The sequence below is a fragment of the Equus asinus genome, chromosome 3 (genome assembly GCF_041296235.1).
Source record: "Equus asinus isolate D_3611 breed Donkey chromosome 3, EquAss-T2T_v2, whole genome shotgun sequence".
Classification (NCBI taxonomy): Eukaryota; Metazoa; Chordata; class Mammalia; order Perissodactyla; family Equidae; genus Equus; species Equus asinus.
In genome coordinates this window covers 53,527,882-53,543,389 of record NC_091792.1, presented here as the reverse complement: position 1 = coordinate 53,543,389, position 15,508 = coordinate 53,527,882, and positions in this window count along the sequence as shown.

The following is a 15,508-nucleotide window of genomic DNA, read 5'->3' as shown; positions in this document are numbered from 1 at the left end:
CACGAGTCTAAAACTGTAAATAGTCTGTTCCTCATCAAACATTTATCGCTTAGGTTTAGTGTCCATTGATGATTTTTCCCTGAAACAATTACCAAAGTGGCCAAACTGTCATTTTCTAATTCCATCATTCATTCTACACTTATTAGCTGGCATTCTACACAATAAGTAAGGGCTCTTTTTTCTCTCCCATTTAAAACATTTTGTCATTTATGTCAGTATAGATTCATGGATTATTTTACTCACATTTTATTACTTTGATGCCCCAATTATCTCAGGCTTAGCCAGTGGGAGCCCCTTGAAGCTAACTTCTGTATCCTTTGAAAAATGCTCTGTCATTTTTTGAAAGCACCTTTACTTTAAGCCACAAAGTGATTCAGACTCATTTTGCCCTTGCTCTGCTTACCTGTAATCAGCCATTTCTCCAAAGACCCTCGGTTCTTTAGAGTGGAAAATGAATTTAGGAGCCAAGTTTTGTACCTATGGCTGCTAGAATGTCATTGCTTAGCAGACAGGCTTAGGAAATTATCTACCCGTCATCTATCTATCTATCTATCTATCTATCTATCTATCTATCTGTCTATCTATCTATCTATCTATCTTCTATTTAAAAGGAGTTCACTCTCCTCTTAATTCCAATTCCATTCCAACACTTCATGGTTAACGCTAGTTTCCACCTTTTCAATATTTGTAACTCCTTTCTCCAACAGTGAGAAATCTGCCTCTATCATGCCAATATATTTACTCATTTGACTAATTCTACAGAAAAACAGAGAAAGTAGTACAGAAATGTTAACCCACGCTGTGAAAAAGATACCTAGTAACTAGAGGTGAACGTGTCCTTTTGGCTCTGTTTTGACTTTGGACAGGTTATATGACTTGAATTAGTTCTTTTTTCCCTTTTTAGTGTAGTTGTGTATTTATCTGAAGTACAGTCACAGAAGAATCTCAACAACACACAGGAATTTTATCTTTCACGGCGTCAGGCTCAGGCTTGAGGTCTAGGACATCATCATTTAAACCAGGTCTGGCTTGTATATGTCTCCTTATATGCATTACCTTAGGTATAGCTCTTTGAAGACTCTTCTTTTTAATCTGAAGACTTGTGAACTATAGAGACATGTTATCCACCCACGCCCACCATACAATGGAAGAATGGACATGGGATAACCATTATATACTTGTTCAAAAACTGGGGAAGTCAGAGGAGCAAAACAGGCATTGGTCCATAGCAATTCTGAAATCCAGTCAGGGACAGGGTCTGAAGTCTTTGGTTAGGGAGTCAATCCTCCTTACTGAGAGTTGTTTTCTGTAGCTCCTGGTTGTGCTCACTGAAATTTTGACTCTTCTCTCTTAGTCATCTTTTCTTTTCTGTAATGAATGGCTTGTGTTTGCAATTGAGTTACTTTCTCAGTCACTACCTGCTAGTTTAAAGAAAAAAGGAGATCCAAAGGTATTTTTTTATTTTGAACTAGTACTATATTACTGTCTCTTTCAGTAAAATATAATTCCTTTAAAACATCATGAGATTAAAAATTATGAATATCAATTTATTGTTCATGAATTTAGACACAAAATACACTCAACAATCTCTTTAAGATAAATCCTTCTCTTTATTGGGTTTCCCATGAGTATACTGTGGAACAGCACCATTAAGTTTCTTAAAAGCTCTATTATTTAATAGAATAGATCTGGAAACACATCTTTGAGATGCTAAACAATCTTTTGTCAATTTGAAATGGCCTACAAAGTGCTGCCTTAGATCTTTCTGAGATTTTAACAAGGATTTTGTAGCCCTACCTTGAATCCTTGAATCTGATCTTTGCTTGAAAGCCTTCTCTTTGAGAATTCTTTGCTGGCTGAAAAGAATATTCAGACCCTTTATATCTCCTCAGAATTTCACTCAAAACTTCACCATTATTTCACTTATCTCTCTCCTTTCTCATTTCACTATAGTCAGAAGAAAAAAGAAAAAACAAGAAAAAACAAGACGGTACCTTGGGGGCCAGCCTGGTGGCGCGGCGGTTAAGTTTGCACATTCCACTTCTTGGCGGCCCAGGGTTCGCCAGTTCGGATCCCAGGTGCAGACATGGCACCGCTTGGCATAAAGCCATGCTGTGATAGGCATCCCACGTATAAAATAGAGGAAGATGGGCATGGATATTAGCTCAGGGTCAGTCTTCCTCAGCAAAAAGAGGAAGATTGGCAGTAGTTAGCTCAGGGCTAATCTTCCTCAAAAAAAAAAAGACAGTACCCTGAACTTTTTGCCTGGAAACCTCCTTAAGTAAATTATCAAATTCATTAGTACATTTTCTATTTTCTACATTACTATGGGAAACAGTTTTTCTAAACTTTGTATCCCCACCTAGCAAGTGTAATCTTTCCTCTAGCTTCCAGTAATGTTTTCTTCACTTTCCCTGAAGCCTTTACTGGTATCCGTCTCAAATTCTTAAGGTTTTTGCTAACACTCTTCCTGAGGTCCTTTTGACTTTCACTAACAGTCTTTCCCAATGTCTTTGCATCTCACTCTTCTCCCCTACCCCACTACTCGATGACAAAGCCTGGGAACCTGTTCTGGTCTTCTGGTGGTACTGCCTCACTTCCTGGTATCAGATTGTTGTCAGTCAGGATTTTATGAGAGAAGGAAAATCATTATGGATAACACAGAATAAAGGACTTATAGCAATTACACCTTATGTAACTGTGGGAGCTGGTGGATGAGTATGTGCAAGGCTACTTTCTATGTGTCTAGTGTTGAGTCTAAAGTCATTGGTAAATTACACCAATTGTCAAGAAGCAACAGTGGACATGGGAAAAGCCAATGAAAGTAGAGCCTACAAGAACAAACTGGAATTCATGAGGACGTGTGGAACCCACAAGGACAACTAGAACCCACAAGGATAAGCTGGTTCCATGTTTTTCTCTCTTTACCTCCAGCCTTGATGCCATGAGTGACCTTCAGGGGTGACTATTCTCCTTTGCCATGGAGCTGCACATGTTAGAAAAGTTGAATCAGAATATCACGCAGAAGCTGGAGGAGTTAGGGCTGGGTGCTTCCCCATACCAACACAGTAACCCAGCGGATCAGCAACAAAACTGGCAAGGAGCCACAATGCCTGAACTCCTGCAGTGACCATCAGAATATACATTGTCAGTGACCATCAGAATATGAACATCTGCCACTTCACTTTGACCTTCCAAATCTAGCACAAATTTCTTGTGGCTAACTCTAACTTTGAACCATACAGAAAAGAGAATCCTAGGAACCAGCTTATACATATGCGCGTGTTTTATATAAAGTGTATCTATATATACACTTTGCATTTTGCTTTTATTTAGTTGACTTTATCTTGAAAATAACATCATATTAGTTCATATTACGTTAGTTCTTTTTTCAGTTGTTTTTCAAACATTTTCTCCAAGTTTGCCATTTAAGTTTTGTCTTTGCTCCTGATTTTTTTTACATGGAAATGCTATTTTTATTTTTTAAAATTTTGTTAATTTAATTATTAATCATTTACTTTTTTGTATTTGGAGCCGTAGTTAGTTAGCCTTCCGTTATTCACTATACCCAAGTTATAGCAGAATTCACTCATGTTTCTTTCTAGTACTTCCATGATTTTATTTTCTACATTTAGATTTTGATTTATTTGGAGTATTTTTTCTATGTGCTGTGAGGGATAGATGTCATATTATCTTTTTCTAAATGACTATCATGTTATCAGCACCGTTTTAAAAAACAGTACAACTTTGCCCCAGCAATTTGAGATGCTATCATAATCATATAATGAATTTCCATATGTACTGGGCATATTTCTGTATTTCCGTTTTATTCCACTGACCATCATGTATATTCATGTTCCAAAACTACAAAACTTTAATAATATTAGGCATCATAGAATGTTTTAATTTCTTTTAGGGCTAGTATTACCTCATAGGTTTCTTTTTCGATTTTTCCTTAGCTATTAATTGTTTGTTATTCAATATGAACTTCAGTAACAATTCTTTGGTTCCTTTAAAAGTATCTTGTTAGTGTATTTATTGGGATTATATTAACTTGATATATAAACTTAGAGAAAACTGACATGTTTATAATAATGATTTATCTTTTCCAGATTTTTCAAGTCATTTTTGGACTTTCAGAGGTTTATCTCATATAGATTTTGTACATTTTCATTAAATTTATTAATAACAATTAGGTTTTCTTCCCTGAATTGCCTTGGCACTGAGCCATTGAGTATTTTTTAATATTTTCTTCAAATCAAATAAACAGAAGTAATAACTTTAGACATTAAAACTTTTCTGTAAAAATTTCAATTCTACTATAAAAGTTCAGTTATGAAGTTATGTGGGTTTGAGGGTTAATTTTATGTGTCAACTTGACTGGGTCATGCGGTGCTCAGACATTTGGTCAACCATTATTCTGGCATGTCCATGAAGGAGTTTCCGAATGAAATTAATATTTGAATTGATAGCCTTAGTAAAGCAGATTGTTCTTCCTAGGGTGGGTGGGCCTCACCCAATCAACTGAAGATTGATTAGAACAAAAAGGCTGAGTAAGAGGAAACTCTTGCTGCCTGATTATTTGAGCAGGGACATTGGTCCTTTTTTCTGGTGTTTAGACCTGGGATGAAACATTGGCTCTTCTTGGGTCTCAAGCCTGCCAGCTTTCAGAGTGGAACTGACATCACTGGCTCTCTGGGTCTCAGACTTTCAGACTTGGAGTGGAAATCTACACGGGCCCTCCTGACTCTCCAGCTTGCCAGCTGCAGATTTGGGACTTTTTAGTCTCCATAATTGTGCAAGCCAATTATTTATAACCTTTCTCTCTGTACATATATCTATATACATACATACACACACACACCTCCTAATAGTTCTGTTTCTCTGGAGAACTCTAATACAGTGGCATAAGAGTCTATATAATTCTTGATAACATTTAACAGAAAACAGATAGATTAGGGTGCATTCTGAAGAGACGTGCTCGTATGGAAAGAAGTTTTCAAACCATTTCCGGAATTAATAAAGGATAATGAATAATTTAGCTTGGAGGGAAGAAGACCAAGAAGAGAAAGGATAGCTTTCAATATTGAGGCAGATGCGATAAAGAAAAGGGCACCTGTTATTTGATCTGGTAGATTTGGCTGGTTGAAAGAAAGGACATAATTCTTCTAAATTGAGCCAGCATAAGATATAATTGTACAGGTTACAGGAAGGCAGGAATCCATTCCTAGCTGTTGAACGGATATTGTTTTATTGAAAGAAATAAGCCTTTTAATATCCGAAGTGCTTTAATAATAAACATATTGAAATATTCCTGAAATGTTTTCAAAAAGTTTTAAAAGATGCTTCTCTACAATATTTCTAGCTATGTAATTTAGTGAATGTCTATTCAAACTGATTAGAGGATATAGTGGTTTCTATATTTGCCTTTGCTGTTTTCCTCAGACTAATATAAATGAACTTGTAATTTTCCTCTAGGTTTATTGATATTTGTTTCTCAGGTCAAATAAATTTGTGATCATATATTATTGTGATTTTTTTATATGTGTGAAACAATGTAGCAAATAAAATATTTACCATAATTTTTTTATTGTAATGAAAAAAATAGACCATAGAGAAATAATTTCACCTGATAACAAACACAAGTTAGTTACATAGATTAAAGGGAATGGCGAGGGTTATAAATTATTTATGATCTCAACTACTGTTCTAAGTTCTAGACTTAGATTAGCACCTGCAAGTATACTTGAAATGAAATGATAACAAATACATTTTGTCTAAGTATACGTAATATTTGATGTAACTGCACAAAATTTTAAATTTTCTACTGAAAGAAAAAATTTGAAATTATTTTTATATCTGTTTAGGAAAAACATCAGGCCCCTCCATTGATTCCGACAATTTTTCTCTTACTTTAAAATGTAATTGATCTTTTAGAGTTAGAAAGAATCCTACAAATTACTTACAGTAGATGAACTCTTTTCATTTTGTAGGTGAGAAAATGGAATTTATGACTTGCAAGAGTTTGCAAAATTATTATTCCAGTGCTTTTAACACTAGAATTAATAAGCACTCTATTTTCTCTTTACTTCTCTGCACTGACTCCCAAAGTGAAACACTCTGAACTACGGGTGCATCCCATGGACTGGCTCATACATCAGTTACACTCTACGAGTCTTTGCCTTTACTCAGATCCACATCTCTGGGTTCATGTTCACGCACCAGCATGAAACATATCACTTACCATTCCCTAGTTGAGAAGCAACTCATTAACAAATTGCAGCAATATTGAGCTTTAATTGTTTAAATTGAATAAAATTTTGAATTAAATTCAATCCTTTATTTTTTAAATTGACTAAAGTACATTTAACTTCAGATTTCAGGATGGCTTGTGCATAATACACTTAGCTTTTTAAAAAAATTTTAAAAAGCTTATTCTTATGACTCATGATTTTTACTTAATTCAAAGCTAACTACTTTCTCAACCCTGCCTACTATAGTGCTAATATGTTACTAATCTGGAGATAAGATGTACTCAAAAATGTTTGTGCTAGAAAGATTTTTGTCTTCTGATATTGACTTTTTCTTTCTCTCTCTCTCTCTCTACTTTGAATGCTGTAATTCATACTTGAATTTCTTTTCTTAACATTAGCCTGGATTATGTGCTTAAGCACAGATTGTGAAAATTAATAAACGGAAACTGCATTTAAAATGGAGTCAAGAGGCAAGAAGAGAGAACTCTCACACATGTACCACTCAACATACACTGAGGAAGAGACCTACCATGCGTCTGCAATAGAAAGCGATACTACTGATCTACCACAGCAGAAGGAAGAAAGTCCCCCTTGCCCAGCAACAACTCAGCCAGTGATATACTGGGATAACTCAGCCAATAAAAATCCACTACACTTTGAACTCCGAGTCTCCTCCAATTAACTCTTCACTTATGACAGCCTCTCTCAACTTCATAAAAGAATATTCTCTCCTTTGTTTCTCTGGATTTGTGCATAGTTTGCCATAGAACACATGTCCTGAATTGCAATGCTTTGCTTTTCCCAAATAAACCAGTAATAACATAACTGGATGTTTACTTGTTTTAGGTAAAAATTATTTGGTGGCCCATATGGGGATCCAGAGAAGACCCCTGACAACTCTGAGGCTGGTAGGCAAACAGGTGTGGTACAGACAGAGCCCAATGAGCTCACAGCTTTCTCCCTGACCCTGGAGCTTGAGGGTCAATTTTCTGTTGGATCTTGAGCTCCAGTCTCTTTGTATTTTGAAGTTTTCTAGGCCTTATTGAGATCCTGTTCTTTCTGTTAAAGGCTTTCACCCTTTCTGTGAGTACTTGTTTGGCCTTTAGTCTGATATTTTTGGAACCAGGCTGTTCTATTAGAACTATGTTGTTCTACCTTTGGCCTGCCTTCTTCAGAATCAGGCTGTTCTAATGGAAGGGTGCTAGTATTTGACCTGCAAGATGCTTAGGAATTTTTCTTTTGCTCTAGAGAAAAACCTCTGTGAAATGGGATCCCAGTCATCTAAGTGTTTAAGGGCACCCTTTCTTTGGAGACCTCAATCGGTTTTATGTTTAAAAACCACAGTCCCCCCTCGTGTGCGTGTCTAACTAAATAGACAAACTTAACCAAAACTAATTTAGAACACGAATGGCCATTATGGGTAACTTTTGAACTTCCCAAACTTACTTTTTTTGGAACCAAATTGGAGAGCCCTAGCTCTAAAATTGCCAAAGCTGAATGGAATTCCTATTTTGAATTGCATTTTGAGACTTCCAAACGTTACCAGAAGTCTAAAATTTCCTCTTTACAAAATAAAACTTTAAGGTCACTGAGGCAGACAAACAATGAAAGAAAGACAAAATGGCTTCTGAAACCTCTCTTTCTCTTCCTCCATCTCCTTTGTCTCTGGACGCATGGCAGCCACCTTGTGATCAGGCCTCACCTCTGGTGCCATCTTCCTCCTTTCTTCTATACCACCTACACCTCCTCTGTACCCTTAACTTCCCCATTCTAATTATCTCACCAAACTTTTCTTTTTCCCCAAGATTCTCCCCACTCTCTCCTCCTCTGAAGCTATTAGAACCTTCACCTTTAAAGTTAAGTCTTTAAACTTAAGGATCCAAACAAACCTCAAATCTCTTATGTTCCCTGTACTAAGGCCAAACCAAATTATGAACTGTAGTTAAAGAATTTCCTAAAGTAACTAAGGACCCCCATGGGTTTGCTGAAAAATTTAACATAGTTATCAAATTTACCAACCTGGCTTTTCAGACCTATAGTAGTTAGTTCACATGCTTTTTGATGAAGGTCAAGCCAAAGATTGGATCAAACTTGCCCAATGGGAAAATCCTTAAAAGTATTTAGAAAAACAACCCCCTAACTTTTGGCAAGAGGCTAGAACACTCACTGGGAAACTCCAGGAAACAATTACAGTAGATTTTTCTAAGCCTATTGATTGAAACAAAATTCAAGCTTACACACAAAAATCTGATGAACCTGGTCATGACTATTATAATTGAGTTGATTATTTTCAAGAAAATTCTGATCTTCCTTCAGACGCTAAATTCACTTGGGTAGCTTATAACTCTATGTTTGTTAATGCACTGAGCTGGGACCTTTCTCTTTTAATGAAAATGACCAAAGTGGAATGGGAAACTGTGTCCATGCCAGGTTTAGTAAATCTGGCAAATCAGTTCACTCATACCCTGGATGAATCACCTAAAATAAAGACCACTAAAATTCTTAAACTTCAACTCTGCAAATGAAATTTCCCACATGAAACCCAAAACATCCTAGTTTCTGCTATTATTGCAAAGAGCCAGAACAACAGAAAAATGATTGTAACAAATGTAAGCACCTCAGGTGCCTTCAGCCTTCTAACCAGCTTTTCCAATGTCCTCCTAATTCCTAGTGACAGGGCTCAGAGGAGCCACAGAGGCTTTTTCCAGGCCTCCCTCTTAACCTGCTAGGAGAAACAACTCTCTAGATTGGAAATGAATCTCTCCTTCTCCTTATTGATACTAGAGCCACACTCTCTGTGCTCAAGTCCACCACTATAAAGCAGCCCCTGCCTCAGAACGTTAAAACAGTTCAACAGTTCAAAGAGTGGGATCTCTAATAAACTCAAAAGTTCCCGTCTGTGGACCTATTCCTTGTTGTTTAGGTCCTTTGAGAGATGCCCACCATTTTGTCCTTAGTTCCTCCGCCCCTATTCATTTATTAGGTTTAGGCTTTGTAGAAAAGTATCATGCTGGTAGCTCTTTCTTCCAAAAGGGGAAAATAATTCCGGAATTTGACAGTAATAATTAAAATAGCCAACTTAGTGAATTAAATGGCCCTGTAACATCTTTTATTTTCTCCATCTCTGATGGTACTAGAGCTGATTCTGGAAACACTGATCATTAGTCCCTATTGAATCGGCTTTCACCCTCCTTGTGGGCTAAATCCCCAACTGATATTGGCAAAATTCACTGTGCACCTCCCATCAAGATTCAAATAGGTCCCTGAAAACCTCTCCCAAGAATTAATCAATACCCTACAAGTAAAGAAGCCCTTGAAGGTATAAAGCCCTTAATAGATTACAGGGCTCAGGGCCTCATTACTCCTTGTACTATAATACAATCCTTTCACTATATAATATAATCCTAGCACTATAATACTCTTGTTTTACCTGTGAGAAAACCCAAGGGCCGAATCTGGAGGTTTGTTCAGGACCTCTAAGCAATAAACAACATTGTTACCCCTTGACACCGAGTTGTTCCTTACCCTCATATGCTGCTGACATCTGTCCCAATTGACAGCAAATTCTTTACTGTAATTGATTTATGCAGTGCATTCTTCAGTATTCCAGTTGACGAAGCTAGCCAATACTTTTTTGCCTTCACTTGGGAAAAAACAAAAACAAAAAAACCCAATTCACCTGGACAATAATGTCTCAGGATTTTCCTGAGAGCCCTTCTTATTTCTCACAAATCCTGAAGACTGATCTGGATGATATAAAGTTTCTTAGGGGCTCTACTTTGTTGCAATATGTGGATTATTTGCTTCTCTGCTCTCCCTTCCAAGCCTCCTTACAGGAAGACAGCATCCACTTGCTGAAGATTTTAGCCGTAAAAAGACACAAAGTTAACATGGAGGAATTGCAGTTTGTCCAAATCCGGGTTCCATACTGTGGTTAAGGCCACTGAGGAAATAGTTGTAGGGTCCCCTTTAACCATCTTTGTACCTCAAGCTATAGAAGCCCTTCTGAATTCTCATCACCCTCAAAATTTTTCAGTCAGCTGCCTAACCTCCTATTAAATCCTTTTACTAACTGCTCCTCACATAACTCCTTTACATTGTAATAACCTTAACCCTGCTACTCTTCTCCCCTCTGTTACCAATGAAGTCCCTCATGATGGCTTAACACCGATGGACCACCTCCTGATCCATTCTGATAATGTGTGGGAAACTCCTTTAAGTAAGGATGGCTTCTCATGGTTGATGGCTCTTATTTAAAAGGTAACAATGGTAAATACTGCGCTGGATATGCAATATCAACACCCTTTGATGTAACTAAAGTGGCACCATTGCCTTTGGCTACTACAAGAAGCTGAATTACGTGCACTCACACAGGCCTGCACTCTAGCCAAAGGCAAAACTACCAACAGATGTGCTGATAGTAGATGCCCTTTCATAGTGGCTCATTATTTTGGAACATCAAGGCATTAATGTGGCTTCCTTATTTCCAGTGGAAATAAAATAAAAAATGACCCTTATGTTCAGGAATTATTGGATGCTATGCTTTTACTTACTGCTTTAGTTTTTTAAGAATCTGGGTCATTCTAAACTTGACTCTCTGGAAGCTAAAGGGAATCACATTGCTGACACTCCCACAAAGAATGTTGCTCTAAAAGGAGCCAATAGAAACCAAACCTCCGTCACAGTCCAAAGGACTATTTCCCCAAATGATAACTAAGAAAAACTGTCTAGAGAAGTCCAAGAATCAGCCTCAGAAAAGGAAAAACAAAGCTGGAAGTTCAACAATTGTTGGTTTGATAAAAAAAAAACAAAGATCTGGTTAGGGCCAAATAACAACCCAGTCCTACCAGAGACTCTGAAATTCCCACTTCTAATCACTGTTCATGCATTAAACTATTGATCCATTAACAAAATGATAGCATTCATGAATCGATATTGGGAGGGAAATATTAATAAAGCTGCAATAAGCCCCTACGTTTCCTGTCCTACTTGTCCAAAATACAATCCAGGGAAGCCTGTTTGCATGGCTCCCAGACATTTTAAATTGCCTAGTGGGCCATTTGAGACTTGGCAAATGGATTTCATATAATTGCTCCCGTCACATGGATATAAGTATGTTTTAGTCATGGGCTATATGTTTTCTCACTAGACTAAAGACAGGCTGCTGCCTTTTTTGTGGCTAAAGTGCTTTTGGAAAAGTTTATCCCTACCCGGGGAACTCCTTTCAAACTTCATAGTGATCAAGGAACCCATTTTACCAGTCAGGTGCTGCCACAAGTCTGTGCTGTTTGGCTGGTTATACAACACTTTCACTGCACTTACCACCCTAGGTCCTGTGGCTTAGTCAAATGCACTAATGGTGTTATTAAGACTCAATTGGCAAAACTGGTAGAGACCCTCCAAATACCTTGGCCAAAAGCTTTGCCATTGGTCCTTCTAAATCTCAGATCCACCCCCTTTGGAATATATAAACTCTCACCCTTTGAGATAGGCACAGGATGCCCAGTGCACCTGGCCTTTGCCTCTTTTGATCTACAGCTGATAAAAGGAGATATGCTTCAACATCGTAAAGGCCTTATTGCTTCTATCAAAAACAACCATGTTTTGGTAGAGTGATCTTTTCACAGTGCACTCCAGGAAGATGAAGACCTCAAGTGTCACATCTTGCAAACTAGAGATTTTATTTTTTTGAAAAGACCTCCAGAAAGGCACTCTTCAATCTCACTGGAAAGGCCCCTATAAGGTACTGCTAACTAATCCTGTGCCACCAAACTCCAGGGAATAGACTCTTGGATTCATGTGACACATCTAAAGAAAGCACCAAATCCTGACTAGACCTGCACAACATCTGGTAACCTGAAGGTAAAGATTTAGCAAAATTGAAGCAGATGACACCTGATGAGATAGCTTTCCCAAAATGTCTAGACCAGGCCTATTAGAAGGAAACAAACTTAGATGAGAAATGCCCGAGAGATCTCCTCCCACTCCTCCTGTTTACTTGATTGTGACCTCAGTAAGTTTCCAATCTGTTCACTTTCCCTCAGATCTGGGACACAACACCCAGGAAAGTTCCTTCCAGGCATCAAGGGACAAAAGACCACTGAATCTGGAAAAACTTGACTCTTGAACAATGATGCTTTCAGAGAAAGATCTTGATCAAAAGGAGAAATGTGAAAATTCATAAACAGAAACCTCATTTAAAATGGAGTCAAGAGGCCAAGAGAGAGAACACTCGCACACATGCTACTCAGCATACACTACAGACCCCAAAGGAAGAGATGTACCTTGCATCTCTGACAGGAAGTGATACTACTTACTAGTCCAGCAGAAGGAAGGAAGAAATTCTTCCCTGCCTAGCAACAGCTCAACCAGTGAGAGACTGCCATAACTCAGCCAATGAAAAGTCCCTACACTTCTAACTCTCAGTTTCCTCCAATGGCCTCTTTATTTACAACAGCCCATCCCAACTTCATAAAAGAGTTTTTCTCTCCTTTGTTTCTCCACACTTGCCTGGGGTTTGCCATAGGCCACATGTCTGAAATTGCAATTCTTTCCCATTCCCAAATAAAGCCATTCTACTGGTAAAATAACTAACTGTTTGTTTGTTTCAGGTCAACAATATTTTAGCTGTTAAAAATTTTAAAAAGATCAGTTTTTTAATTTTGTTTGTTTTCAATTATTTTATTGAGATCATCATGATTTATAACATTATGTAATTTTAGGTGTACATTATCATTTATCAATTTCTCTATAGATTTCATCGTGGTCACCACCAATAGTCTAGTTTTTCTCTGTCACCTTACATACGTGCCCCTTTACACTTTCACCCACCCCCAGCCCTCTACACCTCTGGTAACCACTAATCTGTTCTCTTTATTCATGTGTTTTTTTATCTTCCACGTATGAGCAAAATCATGCAGCATTTGTCTTTCTCTGCCTGGCTTATTTTGCTTAACATCAAACCCTCAAGGACTAACCCATGTTGTGAAATGGGACAATTTTGTCATTTTTTTATGGCTGAGTAGTAGTCCATAGTATATGTATACCACATCTTTATCCAGGCATCCCTAGGAGGGCACTTAGGTTCCTTCCGTGACTTGGCTATTGTGAGTAATGCTACAATGAACATAGGAGTGCGTAAATCTCTTTGGAGTGTTTATTTCAAGTTCTTTGGATAAATGCCAATGCCCAGTAATGAGATAACTGGATCATCTGTATTTCTATTTTTAATATTTTGAGAGATCTCCACACTGTTTTCCATAGTGGCTGTACCAGTTGTTGTTCTCACCAACAATGCATAAGGATTCCTTTTTCTCTGCATCCTCTCCATCATTTGTTATTTTTTGTCTTGGTAATTATAGCCATTCTGGCCAGTGTAAGGTGATATCTCATTGTAGTTTTGATTTGCATATCTCTAACAATTAGTGACACTGAACATCTTTTCATCTATCTATTGGTGATCTGTATATCTTCTTTGAAAAAATATATGTTCATATCCTCTGCCTATTTTTTAATTGGGTTGTTTGCTTTTTTGTTGTGGAATTGTATATGTTCTTTACATATATTGGAAATTAACCCCTTGTTGGATATATGACTTGCAAATATTTTCTCCCAGTTGGTGGGTTATCTTTCCATTTTGTTCATGTTTTCCTTTGCTATGCAGAAGCTTTTTAGTCTGATGTAGTCCCATTTGATAATTTTTCATTTTGTTTCCCTTACCCAAGTAGACATGGTATTCAAAAAGATGCTGCTAAGATTGATGTCAGAGAGTGTACTGTCTATATGTTCTTCTAGGAGTTTTATTGTTTCAGGTCTTACATTCAAGTCTTTAATCCACTTTGAGTTAATTTTTGTGTATGGTGCAATATAATGGTCTACTTTCATTCTTTTGCATGTGGCTGTCCAGTTTTCCCAACACCATTTATTGAAGAGAATTTCCTTTCTTCATTGTATGTTCTTGACTCCTTTGTCAAATATTAACTGTCCCTATAGGTGTGATTTTATTTCTGGGCTTTCAACTCTGTTCCATTGATCTGTGTGTGTGCCTTTGTGCCAGTATCATGCTGTTTTGATTACTATAGCTTTGTAGTATATTTTAAAGTCAGGTATTGTGATGCCTCCAGCTTTGTTCTTTTTTCCCAGGATTGCTTTGGCTATTCAAGGTCTTTTGTTGTTCAATGTAAATTTTAGGATTCTTTGTTCTATCTTCTTGAAGAGTGTCGTTGAGATTGTGATTGTGATTACATTGCATCTATAGATTGCTGTAGGTAGTATGGACATTTTAACTGTGTTTGTTCCTCCAACCCATGAACATGGAATATCTTTCCATTTCTTTATGTCTTCTTCAATTTCTTTGAGTAATATCTTACAGTTTTCAGTGTACAGTTCTTTCTCCTCTTTGGTTCAGTTTATTTTAGATATTTTATTCTTTTTGTTGCGATCATAAATAGGATTGTATCTTTCTGCTAGTTTGTTGTTAATCTATAGAACTGCAACTAATTTTTGTAAGTTGATTTTGTATGCTGCAACTTTGCTGTAGTTGATTATTTCTAATAGTTTTCTGATGGATTCTTTGGGGTTTTCTATATGTAGAATCATTGTATATGTAGAATCTCACTCTGCAAATGGTGAGAGTTTCACTTCTTCCTTTCTGATTTGGATTCCTTTTATTTCTTTTTCTTGCCTAATTATTCTGGCAAAACCTCCAGTACAATGTTGAATAGAAGTGGTGAGAGTGGGCACCCTTGTTCCTGTTTTCAGAGGGATGGCTTTCAGTTTTTCACTGTTGAGTATGATGTTGTCTGTGGGTTTGTCATATATGGCCTTTATCATATTGAGGTACTTTCCTTCTATACTCATTTTATTGAGAGTTTTTATCATAAATTGATGTTGGATCTGGCCAAATGCTTTCCCTGTATTTACTGAGATGATCGTGTGATTTTTATTGCTCACTTTGTTAATGTGGTGTATCACATTGATTGACTTGCAGATGTTGGACCATCACTGTGTCCCTGGAATAAATCCACTTGATCACTGTGTATGATCCTTTTAATGTATTACTGTATTTGGTTTACCAGTATTTTGTTACGAATTTTTGCATCTATGTTCATTAGTGATATTGGCCCATAATTTTCCTTCTTCGTGTTGTCCTTGCCTGGTTTTGGTATCAGGGTAATTTTGGCCTCACAGGATGAGTTAGGAAGCATTCCACCTTCTTCAATTTTTTGGAATAATTTGAGGAGGATAGGTATTAA